Source organism: Macaca nemestrina, chromosome 15, assembly GCF_043159975.1.
Source record: "Macaca nemestrina isolate mMacNem1 chromosome 15, mMacNem.hap1, whole genome shotgun sequence".
Taxonomy (NCBI): Eukaryota; Metazoa; Chordata; class Mammalia; order Primates; family Cercopithecidae; genus Macaca; species Macaca nemestrina.
Genome location: NC_092139.1, coordinates 33,135,360 through 33,149,295, shown reverse-complemented (window position 1 = coordinate 33,149,295; position 13,936 = coordinate 33,135,360). Strand labels below are relative to the sequence as shown.

Here is a 13,936-nt window from a genome sequence, read left to right as displayed (position 1 = left end):
CTAAAAATACAAAAAAATTAGCTGGGCATGGTGGCGGGTGCCTGTAATCTCAGCTACTCGGGAAGCTGAGGCAGGAGAATCGCTTGAATCTAGGAGGTGGAGGTTGCAGTGAGCCAAGAATGAGCCATTGCACTCCAGCCCGGGCAACAGTGCAAGACTCTGTCTCAAAAAAGAAAGAAACAAACAAACAAAAAAAGTAGAAAAAAAAAGGTTAACGAAAATGGTTTTCTTGTTGAATTATACATAGGTACAGAGACCTTTTTTTGCTTCATTATTCTTTATACCTTTCATACATTGCATATATATATTTGTATCTACTCTATTAACAAAATCAATGTTTAAAAGACAAAAGGAAATATACTAAAATGCTAATAGTAGAGATAGTGCCACTAAAGGCTAGATTATAGTTATTGTTCTTTATTCTTTATTTTCAGTATTTTTTCATATATACAATTTTAAAAAACTTCAATAGCTTTAGGGCTACAAGTGGTTTTGGGTTACCTAGTAGATGAATTATACAGTTGGTGAAGTCTGGACTTTTAATGTTCCCATCACTTAAAAAGTATACATTGTAATCAATGGGTGATTTTTAATCCCTTACCCTCCTTGTATTTTCCAAATATTAAAATAAGAAAGCATTACTTTTGGCCTGGTGCGTTGGCTCATGCTTGTAATCCTAGCACTTTGGAAGGTCAAGGTGGGCAGATCACTTGAGGTCAGGAGTTCAAAACCAGTCTGGCCAATACCGTGAAACCCTGTCTCTACTAAAAATACAAAAAATTAGCTGGGTGTGCTAGTGGTTGCTTGTAATCACAGCTACTCAGGAGGCTGAGGCAAGAGAATCACTTGAACCTGGGAGGCGGAGGTTGCTGTGAGCCAAGATTGTGCACTCTAGCCTGGGTGACAGACGAGATTCTGTCTCAAAAAAAAAGAAACGAAAAGAAAAGAAAACATTACTTTTTAAATGAAAAATTTGAACAACATATGAACACACGTAGACATTATATATATATATAAATGTGTGTGTGCATAGCTATAGATATATGAGGTATCTGTATTTGCATTCAAACGTCTTTGAATCACTCCTTTTTTTTTTTTTTTTTTTTAATTGAGATAGGGTCTCCCTCTGTTGCCCAGGCTAGGTATGGTGGCACAATCATAGTTCACTGCTGCCTCAAACTCCCAGGCTCAAACGATCCTCCCACTTCAGCATCCTGAATTGCTGGGACTGCAGGTGTGTACCACACCTAGCTTTTTTTTTTTTAATTTTTTTTTTAATTTTTATTTTTTATAGAGACGGGGCCTCACTATGTTGCGTAGGCTGGTCTCAGACTGCTACCACCAATCTTACATGTGCCGAGATCGCGCCACTGCACTCCAGCCTGGGCGACAGAGCGAGACTCCATCTCAAAAAAAAAAAAAAAAAAGTTGTTTTGGAATAGTCTCTGGAAGAACAGGCAATAGCCTGTCTGGATGTGGTGGTTACTTTTAATCTCCTCTCTGGTGACTAATCTTCCCTGGTTGTTTGATGAGATTCCTAGGAAGAGAGTTTAAGACAATTGCGTTTAGCACAATTGGAAGAACTTCCCTCAGTCATATAAGGGAAAGAACTTCAGCAATGGCTCCCTCCTGCTCTTTGGAAGGGAATGATGGGGACAGGGAACAGAAGGTCAAAGAGAGACCTTGTTTCTGAGGCTTATTTCTGAGGCCTTTCAATCTCCTTTGTTCAAAGCACCCAGCATGCCAAAGCACCATATTTTAGAGTATCATTTTCTGAGCCCCAACACTTGGTTGGATGGAAGATCAGAAGAAAAAACGAAAAACAAACAAACAAAAAAACCAGTGCCACAGTGCTGACTTTTCTGGGGAACCTTTTTTTGTTTGTTTATTTTCCGAGACAGGGTATGACTGTTGCCCAGGCTAGAGTGCAGCAGTGTAATCACAGCTCACTGCCGCCTTGACCTCCTGAGTCCAAGGGATCCTGGGGGATCCTTTTGACAGCTGTCATCAATGATTTATACCTGCAGCCATCTCCAGAGGAGTGTCTTTGGGTGATTGAAGTCACCTCGCTTGAAGGTGTCTGGAAGTTAAGTCATCACCCAGAGCCAATGAAGTAGGAGGCCTCCATTGAGCTGGAAGGCAGGTCCGGATTTCCGGCCTAGTGACCACTAGTTAGATGGTGGAGGGACTAAGAGACACAGAGTGGAGGATTAGATTGGTTAGGGGCAGCAGTGGAGGCTGGTTCTTTCTTTCTCTCTCATTATTTATTATTTTTCAAGACAGGATCTTATTCTCTCACCCAAGCTGGAGTGAGGTGGCATGATCACAGCACACTGCAGGCTCAACCTCCTGTGTTCAAGCAATCCTCTCGTCTCAGCATCCAGAGTAGGCAGGACTGCAGGCATGTGCCACCACACCCAGTTAATCTCTCACTTTTTCAAAACAGTTTGAAGAGCTTAAATAACTTTCTACCTCACTGGCTCCTCCTTCTCTCTCCTTTGCAGTTTTACTGTTACAAAAAAAACAAACAAACAAAAAAATAGGCCAGGTGCAGTGGCTCACGCCTGTAATCCCAGCATTTTGGGAGGCCAAGGCAGGCAGATGACCTGAGGTTGGGAGTTCAAGACCAGCCTTACCAACATGGAGAAACCCCATCTCTACTAAAAATAGAAAATTAGCTGGGCGTGGTGGTGCATGCCTGTAATCCCAGCTACTCGGGAGGCTGAGGCAGGAGAATCACTTGAACCTGGGAGGCGAAGGTTGCAGTGAACTGAGATGGCGCCATTGCACTCCAGCCTGGGCAACAAGAGTGAAACTCCATCTAGGAAAAAAAAAAAAAAAAAGAAAAAAGAAAAAAAAAATGGCCCGGCATGGTGTCTCACACCTATAATCCAACACTTTGGGAGGCCAAGGTGGGCAGATCACGAGGTCAGGAGATCGAGACCATCCTGACTTCCTGGCTAACACGGTGAAAACCCGTCTCTACTAAAAATACAATCATGTGGCCGAGCATGGTGGCACATACCTGTAATCCCAGATACTCAGGAGGCTGAGGCAGGAGAATTGCTTGAACCCGGGAGGGTGAGGTTCAGTGAGCCGAGATCATGCCATTGCACTCCAGCCTGGGGGACAGAGCGAGACTCCGTCTCAAAAATAAATAAATAAATAAGTAAGTAAAAAGAATGTTACTGTGTATTATTTGGTTGATTTGAGTTTATTTATTTATGTATTATTATTATTATTTTGAGATGGAGTTTCGCTCTTATTGCCCAGGCTGGAGTGCAATTGTGCAATCTCGGCTCACCACAACGTCTGCCTCCTGGATTCAAGCAATTCTCCTGCCTCAGCCTCCCGAGTAGCTGGAATTACAGGCTCCCGCCACCACCCAGATGGTCTCGAACTCCTGACCTCAGGTGATCCACCCACCTTGGCCTCCTAAAGTGCTGGGATTACAAGTGTGAGCCACTGCGCCTGGCTCACATTCCTTTTTTTTTTTTTTTTTTGAGACGGAGTCTTGCTCTGTCACCCAGGCTGGAGTGCAGTAGCCGGATCTCAGTTCACTGCAAGCTCCGCCTCCTGGGTTCACACCATTCTCCTGCCTCAGCCTCCCGAGTAGCTGGGAATACAGGCGCCCGCCACCTCGCCCAGCTAGTTTTTTTGTATTTTTTAGTAGAGACGGGGTTTCACCGTGTTAGCCAAGATGGTCTCCATCTCCTGACCTCGTGATCTGCCCGTCTCGGCCTCTCAAGGTGCTGGGATTACAGGCTTGAGCCACCGCGCCCAGCCTTTTTTCTTTTTAATTAAAGACTCAAGTTATCTATCCTTTCTCTGTGTAAGTCCAGTTTGACTTCTCCCCTCTGAATTTCCCATTCTTGTTAGTTTGTTATGAATTCTTCCATAACTTTCTCTGTATATATATATCCACGTAGGAGAGGCAGTCCAGGGCAATGTTTGGGGGTTGGTCTCTGGAGTAGGCCTTCCTGGCCTCAAATCCTGATTTTGTCACACAAAAGCTGTATGATCTCAGAGAAATTGTCTAATCTTTCTAAGCCTCAATTTCTACAATGTATAAAATGGGTGTGGTAACATTAACTATCTCATAGGGTTATTGTTAGGATATATGAGTTAATACATGTAAAATACTTCTAATAGTGGTTGGCATGTGGTAAGTACTAATGGTTACTTATACACACCCATGGGAAAAGTGGAACATTATTTTGAGTATTTTAAAAACATAATGATGTCATAATGAATTTATGTCAATCAGCAATTCATTTTTTTTGAGACGGAATTTCAGTCTTGTTGCCCAGGCTGGAGTGCAGTGGCACGATCTCGGCTCACTGCAACCTCCACCTCCCGGGTTGAAGTGATTCTCCTGCTTCAGCCTCCTGAGTGGCAGGATTACAGGCGCCCACCACCATGCCTGGCTAATTTTGTATTTTTAGTAGAGATGGGGTTTCAACATGTTGGCCAGGCTGGTCCCGAACTCTTGACCTCAGGTGATCCACCTGCCTTGGCCTCCCAAAGTTCTGGGATTACAGGCATGAGTCACCATGCCCAGTCATGCTATTCATTTTTTTTTAACTCAAAAATGTATCTTAAAGATCCCCTCCTGTCAGTCCAGATCCATGGAACTTTTTTAAACTGCTGCTTAGTGTTCCATTCTGTAGGCAGTTGGTTGAAATATTCCCCTATTTGTGAAAATTTAGGTGGTTTCCGATTTCTCACAACTACATTGCAGTGAGCTACTAATTGATTTCCCTGTTTCCACTCTTGTCCCCTTTCCTCGGTGATAATTGAAATTGTGGACAGAGTGGACCAGATGTGTCTGTCCTTCCAGCTCTGAAATTCTGCTTCAGTGATTCAGACCACATAGTCTGCCATTCACAGAGAACGAGAACTTGAAGCTCAGCCTAACATGAGCAGATAAAATGACAGGAGAGGAAACTGTTGGACCAGGTTTACCCCCTGTTCATTTGAAAGGAACTGGGAAGCTCTTGCACACATCCTGGCTTCCTTGCATTGCCTCATTCATTCGTTTATTCATTTGGTCAGTTACCTTCTGCCTAGTAGTCCCCAGACAATGACAGTTCTGATGCCTCTTCCTTCCTAATATAAGGCAAACTACCTTCACCCCAATCTTGACCTGAGCCTGTCTACTCCATGGTTGGCAGGCACATGCCTGGTTGTTGGGTGATGTGGGTGCTGAAAGTGGGACAGTCACAGCCCAGGCAGACCCCTGCCCTCCCTTTGCTCCACTGTCTATCCAGCTCCTGCCTTTCTCCTTGTATTGCCATCCACACTTCAGGGCCTCGTGAGCAAACGGTTTTGCATTTATCACCTGCTAATACACTAGATCATTTACTTATTTCGCTCATCTAGCATCTGCCTTCTCCCCTAGAACGACAGTTCCACGAGGACAGGAATTTCGTCTTTTTACTGCTGTATCCCCACACTTAGTATATGGTGACTTGGCACATAGCAGGTGCTCAATAAACGCTGCAGCAACTGGGCCTTTGTGTGACTGGATGAGTCTTATCTCTTGGAATGAAACCTAGAAATGGAAGTCCTACATCACAAGGCATACTTGTTTGACATTTTAATAGTTGTTAATAGGTCGAGTGCAGTGGCTCACACCTGTAATCCCTGCATTTTAGGAGGCTGAGGCAGGTGAATCACCTGTGGTCAGGAGTTCCAAACCAGCCTGGCCAACATGGTGAAACCCCGTCTCTACTAAAAATTAAAAAATTAGCTGGGCTTCGTGGTGAGTGCCTGTAATCCCAGCTACTCAGGAGGCTGAGGCAGGAGAGTCACTTGATCCCTGGAGGGGGAGGTTTAGTGAGCCCAGTTCACGCCATTGCACTCCAGCCTGGGTGAAAGAGCGAAATTTTGTCTCCAAAAAAAAAAAAAAGGCCGGGCACGGTGGCTCAAGCCTGTAATCTCAGCACTTCGGGAGGCTGAGACGGGCAGATCACGAAGTCAGGAGATCGAGACCATCAGGAGATCAAGACCATCCTGGCTAACATGGTGAAACCCTGTCTGTACTAACAAATACAAAAAAACTAGCCGGGTGAGGTGGCGGGCGCCTGTAGTCCCAGCTACTCCCCCCCGCCCAGCCTTCCGAAGTGCTGGGATTACAGGTGTGCCACTGCGCCTGGCCTACTAGATTCTGATATACGTGATATACGTGAGTTCTGGATTTTGTTTTTGTTTTTAGAGATAGGATCCAGCTCTGTTGCCCAGGCTGGAGAATCATGGCTCGCTGCAGCCTTGACCTACCAAGCTCAAGTGACCCTCATACCTCAGCCTCTCAAGTAGCTGGGACTACAGGTACGTGCCACTACACCTGGCTAATTTTAAGGTTTTTTTGTATCTTGCCATGTTGTCCAGGCTGATTTCAAACTCCTGGCTGAAGTAGTCTTCCTGCCTCTGCTTTCCAAAGTGCTAAGATTACAGGCATGAGCCACTGTAACTGGCTGAGTGTGTTTCTGGACTCTTAAACTCTTCTACTGATTTCCCCCACTTTTTTTTTTTTTTTTTTTTTTTTTTTTGAGACGGAGTCTTGCTCTGTAGCCCAGGCTGGAGTGCAGTGGCCGGATCTCAGCTCACTGCAAGCTCCGCCTCCCGGGTTTAGGCCATTCTCCTGCCTCAGCCTCCGGAGTAGCTGGGACTACAGGCGCCTGCCACCTCGCCCGGCTAGTTTTTTGTATTTTTTTTAGTAGAGACGGGGTTTCACGGTGTTAGCCAGGATGGTCTCGATCTCCTGACCTCGTGATCCGCCCGTCTCGGCCTCCCAAAGTGCTGGGATTACAGGCTTGAGCCACCGCGCCTGGCCCGATTTCCCCCACTTTTAACTTCTATGACAATACCATACTTAAAAATACCTCTAATTATTTATTTATTTATTTTTGAGATGGAGTTTCACTCTTATTGCCCAGGCTGGAGTGCAATGGCGCGATCCTGGCTCACTACAACCTCCACCTCCCCGGTTCAAGCGATTCTCCTGCCTCAGACTCCGGAGTAGCTGGGAATACAGGTGCCTGCCACCACGCCAGAATAATTTTCTATTTTTAGTAGAGATGGGGTTTCTCCATGTTGGTCAGGCTGGTCTCGAACTCCCGACCTTGGGTGATCTGGCCACCTTGACCTCCCAAAGTGCTGGGATTACAGGCATGAGTCACCGTGCCCAGCAAAAATATCTCTTTTTAGACAAGGTGCGGTGGCTCATGCCTGTAATCCCAGAACTTTGGGAGGCTGAGGTGGGAAGATCACTTGAATCTGGGAGGTTGGGGTTAGAGTGAGCTGTGATCCTGCCACTGCACTCCAGCCTGGGTGACAGCAAGACCCTATCTCAAAACAACAAAACAACCACCACAACAACAACCACTACTCCCCCATCCCCCCACTTTTTTTTTTTTTTTTTTTTTTTTTGAGATGGAGTCTCGCTCTGTCGCCCAGGCTGGAGTGCAGTGGCCAGATCTCAGCTCACTGCAAGCTCCGCCTCCCGGGTTTAGGCCATTCTCCTGCCTCAGCCTCCCGAGTAGCTGGGACTACAGGCGCCCGCCACCTCGCCTGGCTAGTTTTTTGTATTTTTCAGTAGAGACAGGGTTTCACCGGGTTAGCCAGGATGGTCTCGATCTCCTGACCTTGTGATCCGCCCGTCTCGGCCTCCCAAAGTGCTGGGATTACAGGCTTGAGCCACCGCGCCCGGCCTTTTTTTTTTTTTTTGTGAGATAGAGTCTTGCTCTGTCGCCCAGGCTGGACTGCAATGGTGTGATCTCAGCTCACTGCAACCTCTGCCTCCCGGATTCAAGTGATTCTCCTGCCTCAGCCTTCCAAGTAGCTGGGATTACAGGCACCCGCCACCATGCCTGGCTAATTTTTTGTATTTTTAGTAGAGACAGGTTTTCACTATGTTGTCCAGGCTGGTCTCAAACTCCTGACCTCAAATCATCCACCTGCCTTGGCCTCCCAAAGTGCTGGGATTACAGGTGTGAGCCACTGCATCAGGCAACCACCTCATTTTAACTGTGGAAAATTTCAAACTCATACAAGAGTATATGTATGTATTTATGTATCATGAACCCATCACCAGGTTCAACAATTATCATTTTGTAGCTAATCTTGTTTCATCTAAATCCCCACCTACTTATCTTCACTGCCTACTCCCAATTATTTGGAAGCAGGTGCCAGAGTAATTTCATCCCTACCATATCTCTATGTATCTCTACAACACAAGGACTCTTAAAAAAGAAAACAAAAGGTGTGGTGGCTCATGCCTGTAGTCCCAGCATTTGGGAGGGTGAGGCAGGGGGATCACCCGAGGTCAAGAGTTCAAGACCAGCCTGGCCAACATGGTGAAACCCCGTCTCTACCAAAAAATATAAAAAATTAGCCAGGTGTGGTAGCGTGTGCCTGTAATCCTAGCTACTTGGGAGGTTGAGGCAGGAGAAACCGGGAGGCTGAGCTTGCAGTGAGCCGAGATCGAACCGTTGCACTCCAGCCTGGGCTACAATAATGAAACTCCGTCTCAAAAAACAAAACAAAACAAGACAAAACAACAACAACGAAAAGAAAACAAAACCAAACTCTTGGCAGTTTATGTTTTGAATAAACTAAATCATTTGTCCTGTGGTTTTCCTGTCTGGATTTTGCTGATTGCCCCCCGTGCGTGTTGAACCATACTTTAAAAATTACTATAATTTCATGTTAATATGTACAAAATCTGGTATGTCAATTTCCCCAATCTTTTTCAAAATTCAAGATGCCGGCCGGGCGCGGTGGCTCAAGCCTGTAATCCCAGCACTTTGGGAGGCCGAGACGGGCGGATCACGAGGTCGGGAGATCGAGACCATCCTGGCTAACACAGTGAAACCCCGTCTCTACTAAAAAAATACAAAAAACTAGCTGGGCGAGGTGGCGGGCGCCTGTAGTCCCAGCTACCCGGGAGGCTGAGGCAGGAGAATGGCGTGAACCCGGGAGGCGGAGCTTGCAGTGAGCTGAGATCCGGCCACTGCACTCCAGCCTGGGCGACAGAGCGAGACTCCATCTCAAAAAAAAAAAAAAAAAAAAATTAAAGATGCCACTACTTGTGCTTTTGCTCTTCCATAGGAACTTTAGAATTAACTTGGCAAATTCCAGAACAGAACCCACTGGGACTTTCATTGGAATTGCCTCGACCTTTTTTTTTTGTTTTGTTTTGAGAAGAGTCTTGCTCTGTCGCCCAGGCTGGAGTGCAGTGGTGCAATCTTGGCTCACTGCAACCTCCACCTCCCGGGTTCAAGTGATTCTCCTGCCTCAGCCTCCCAAGTAGCTGTGATTACAGGCCCGCGCCAGCACGCCCAGCTAATTTTTGTATTTTTAGTAGAGATGGGGGTTTCAACATTTTGGCCAGGCTGGTCTTTTTTTTTTTTTTTTTTTTTTTTTTGAGACGGAGTCTCGCTCTGTCGCCCAGGCTGGAGTGCAGTGGCCGGATCTCAGCTCACTGCAAGCTCCGCCTCCCGGGTTCACGCCATTCTCCTGCCTCAGCCTCCCGAGTAGCTGGGACTACAGGCGCCCGCCACCTCGCCCGGCTAGTTTTTTGTATTTCTTAATAGAGACGGGGTTTCACCGTGTTAGCCAGGATGGTTTCGATCTCCCGACCTCGTGATCCGCCCGTCTCGGCCTCCCAAAGTGCTGGGATTACAGGCTTGAGCCACCGCGCCCGGCCAACCAGGCTGGTCTTGAACTCGTCGCCTCAAATGATCTGTGTATCTCGGCCTCCCAAAGTGCTGGGATTACATGCGTGAGCCACCGCGCCCAGCCTAGAGCTAAAGTTTTGAATCTTTAGCTTTTGCTGGTATTATGAAGGGGGTTGTTTTGTTGTGCTTGTTGCTTCTATTTTCTAATTGATTAAAAAAAATTAAGATGGTGGGGGTGGTCTCGTTATGATATCTACGCTGTTCTGGAACTCTTGGTCTCATAGATCCTTCTGCTTTAGCCTCCTGAGTAGCTGGGATTACAGGTGAGGGCCACGAAGCCTGGCCTCTAATTAATTATCGGTGATGTATAAAAAGAACAGACCTTCTTCATTCGAATCCCGTTTTCTCCATCTATTATATGATTTTGGACATGTTTGTTCAACTTCTCCGAGCCTTTGTTTTCTTTTTACCACATCGGGATCATAAAGCCGGAATGCAGTTGGGAATAAAACCGGATAAAGCACCCAACGAACAAGATCAGGGCAGGGCCTGGGTAAAAGGTTTGAGAAGACACATGCACGGTTGGGAAGGACGCTACGGGCGAGTCTATGTTGCATGCAGGAGACTCCACGTTAAGACGAGTGAACTCCTCTGAACCTTCAAGGGATAATGCACAACCATAACGAGAATAATTTTTAAAAATAGTTTTCTTCCCTGAAAGCCTGGGGATGTCCAGGATGCGCGCCATTCTGTGATCTAAGTCGACTTTCCACCTCTTCAGTTGGTACCACCTTTCCCAAAGAGTTTGGAGCAGAGCACTCCGGTCTTCGTAGTAATTTACTCCTAAGGGCTGGTCCAGTGGACTTACGCAGGCGCAGGAGACTACACTTCCCGGGAACTCCCGGCCTCGTTGTTCGCTGGTAACGCCTTCTGACTTCCGGTATTGCTGCTCTCTGTAGGGCCAATCGGGAGCCTGGAATTGCTTTCCTGGAGCTCTGATTGGTGCATTCGACTAGGCTGCCTGGGTTCAAAATTTCAACGATACTGAATGAGTCCCGCGGCGGGTTGGCTGGCGCTTCGTTGTCAGAACTGAGGAGAGGCTAGGTGAGCCGCGGGAAGAAAAGAGGGAGCAGCTGGGGCGCGGGTCTCCCTCCTCCCGGAGTTTGGAATGGCTGAAGTTCACCTTCCAGCTCCTAGCGCAGTTCGCGCGGGTAGGCCTGGCTTCTGAGGCGGTTGCGGTGCTCGGTCGCCGCCTAGGCGGGGCAGGGTGCGAGCGGGGGCTTCGGGCCACCCTTCTCTTGGCGACAGGATTTTGCTCTGAAGTCCGTCCGGGAAACTGGGGGGAAAAGGAGTTGCGGGAGGCTATCGTCTAATAAAGGTAACGATAATTATTATTACCATGCTAACAGGTTATAAACATTGACTGAACTAAGTACCCTGCGTGCCCGTTCTCATCTAATTTCCTCGCCAAGCCAATGTAGTTGGTGCTATTCTTGGTCCCTCTTGACGGAAACGGAGGAAGGAGGTAGGAGGAGGAAACTGTGGGCCAGAATCTAGATAAATTTCGAGAAATGGGTGATACAGTAGCCCTGCCCTCAGGAAGTGTGGCGTTTGATGGAGGAAAACAGAGGTAGTCACAAATAAGGACATTTCAAAACTGTTATCTAAAACAGAAAGATCATTAGATGGTGTGAGAACATAATTGAGGGAGAGTTTAAGTCCATTTGGAGTTGTCTTCTATTTGGGATTTAAAATTCATTATATGTTATCCATATTTGTCCAGCTCTCTCTTTTTGTATGGAATCACCAGATATTATTCCCTTTCTCATTTCCTTTCTCAACATTTATAGATTGGAGGGGGGAAGGAAAACCAAACCAGGTTATAATATTGTAGAATTGGTTTACCCCCTATTTTCTTGACATATAACGTCTTGTTTTCCACATATAATTTTCTGGTAGTTCAGTAACATGGACTTCCCCAAATCAGGCCTACTTAGGATAGAAAAGGATTTTTGACTCCTAGATTTTGCTTTAAGACCAGCTCTTGGTTTACTCCCTGGTTCACCCTTACCTTTTCTTGACATCCTATGGCCTCTCTTTGAATTTCTCTCACTCATCAAATGTTGTCAAAAATAGGACTATAAGGATGTTCTTGTATTGTGGCCTTAGTGTATTACACCACCCCCACGTCAGACTTAAGTCCGTCCCCCTGGTTGGATGGATGAGTCAGTTCAGTATTAAGCTGGCATTCTTGGATCAAAATTATGTGGCTCTCAGCTAACTCAGCCATTTAGTTGTCCTTTGAGGGTACTGCGTGCTCAGATTGGCATGAGATATGGGTATACAGATGTGTGATGAACTCAAAGGTTTTTTGGTGTGTTTGGGGACAAAAACATGGTTTGAAATTGGCAAGTGAGAATCAGAACAAGACAGGACACCATCTGAGTGCTCTACTGTTTTGTATTCTAAGTGTCCGGACAATTTAGAGGTGAGGGAGATCAAGAGCCAGTTTGTGTTTCTGTGCTTCACAAAGCCACCCTTGCCTAATTCTTGATAAGCAAGAGTTTGGTTAGACAGGGACTGAAACAATCCTGGTACATAGGAATCACCCACTAAATACCTGTTGAATTGACTAGGCAGGAAGGCACTATCTGAATTGACTACAAAATTGCGGGTATGAAAAACTGGATTGTACTCAACTAGGTTGGTAATTTTGTTTAGACTTTCAAATTAGCTGAATAGGGTTTATTTGGCTAACCTTATGCTTAAATTTGTGTATTTCAACCTTGATAAAATTAATTTATTGCAGTTAAGATTGTCCAGGATTATGTGAGAGAGTCCTTCATTTCTTGTTTAGGTACCAGATTTTCAGAGTTCGTCTACATCTGTTGGTTAATTTTCCTTCAGCTTTTTCTGGGTCTCTTCCCTAATTCTCTTTGAATTCCTGGGAGAAAGAGGAGGGAGAGTTAAATGCCCTTTGACATACTTAATTTTCTTTGCTATGAGTAAAGTTAGGAAGCAAAATTGACTATATATAGAGTTTTTTTTTTGAGATTTCAGCTCACTGCAACTTCTGCCTCTCCTGTTTAAGCAATTTTCCTACCTCAGCCTCTCGAATAGTTGGGATTATAGGGACCTGCCACCACACCTGGCTAATTTTTGTTTTTTGTTTTTTTTTGAGATGGTGTCTCACTCTGTTGCCTAGGCTGGAGTGCGATGGTGTGGTCTTGGTTCACTGCAACCACTGTCTCCCAGGTTCAAGCAATTCTCCTGCCTCAGCCTCTCAAGTAGCTGGAACTACAGGCACGTGCCACCACACCCGGCTAATTTTTTTGTATGTTTAGTAGAGACGGGGTTTCACTGTGTTAGCCAGGATGGTCTTGATCTCCTGCCTGCCTTGGCCTCCCAAAGTGCTAGGATTACAGGCGTGAGCCACCGCGCCCAGCCTAATTTTTGTATTTTTGGTAGAGATGGGGTTTCACCGTGTTGGCCAGGCTGGTCTTGAACTCCTGACCTAAAGTGATCCACCTGACTTGGCCTTCCAAAGTGCTGGGATTATAGGTGTGAGCCACTGCTCCCGGCCTGTTAACCCTTTTTTTACTACAGAGAACTTGGAACCTGTTTCATCACTTTTCTACTTCTTCCAGGTTCTTGATACATATTTGCCAGACTTCAAGATTTAAGAAAAGGGGTGAAAGAGAAGATTGCAACTTTCAGTCAGGCCTGTAGGCCTGATAGACTGATTAAACCACAGGTAAGGCAGTGACCATAGGAAGAAGGAACATTAATATATCAACTTCATAAGTGTTTAAATGACTTTAATTTTATAAAGTAACACATATTTTGGAAGGAAATTTATTACGAAAAGCAAAAAGAAAATAAAATCACCCACTATCCCACCTCTCAGATAAACCGTGGTTAGCATTTTGATAGATTTCTTTATAATTTTTTTCTGTGTCTGTATAGTCATCCCTTGATATCCATGGGGAATTGGTTCTAGGACCTTCCCAGGATATCAAAATTCTCATACGCGGCTGGGTATGGTGGCTCATGCCTGTAATCCCAACACTTTGGGAGGCTGAGGCGGGCGGATCACCTGAGGTCAAGAGTTTGAGACTGGTTGGCCACATGGCAAAATCCTATCTCTACTAAAAATACAAAAATTAGCTGGGTGTGGTGGTGCGCGCCTGTAATCTCACCTACTTGGGAGACTGAGGCAGGAGAATCCCCTGAACCTGGGAGGCAGAGGCTGCAGT

The 13,936-nt window shown here is 45.9% G+C and overlaps 1 protein-coding gene across 8 annotated transcripts in view; it reads left to right on the top strand.

Annotated features, from left to right (window-relative positions):
- The first annotated feature begins 10,638 nt into the window (after nucleotides 1–10,638).
- The window catches only part of LOC105496165 (TPX2 microtubule nucleation factor), a 63,444-nt gene continuing 60,146 nt past the window's right edge, over nucleotides 10,639–13,936 (top strand). The window contains exons 1-3 of one of the 8 annotated variants that reach the window (XM_071079541.1): nucleotides 10,691–10,784; nucleotides 11,090–11,205; nucleotides 13,328–13,434. The gene's annotated coding sequence lies outside the window, so the exon portion shown is untranslated. Of the gene's footprint in view, nucleotides 11,059–11,089; nucleotides 11,206–13,327; nucleotides 13,435–13,936 lie in introns of all 8 variants that reach the window. The other 7 variants (XM_011766304.3, XM_011766305.3, XM_011766307.3 and 4 more) reach the window with 7 other exon arrangements.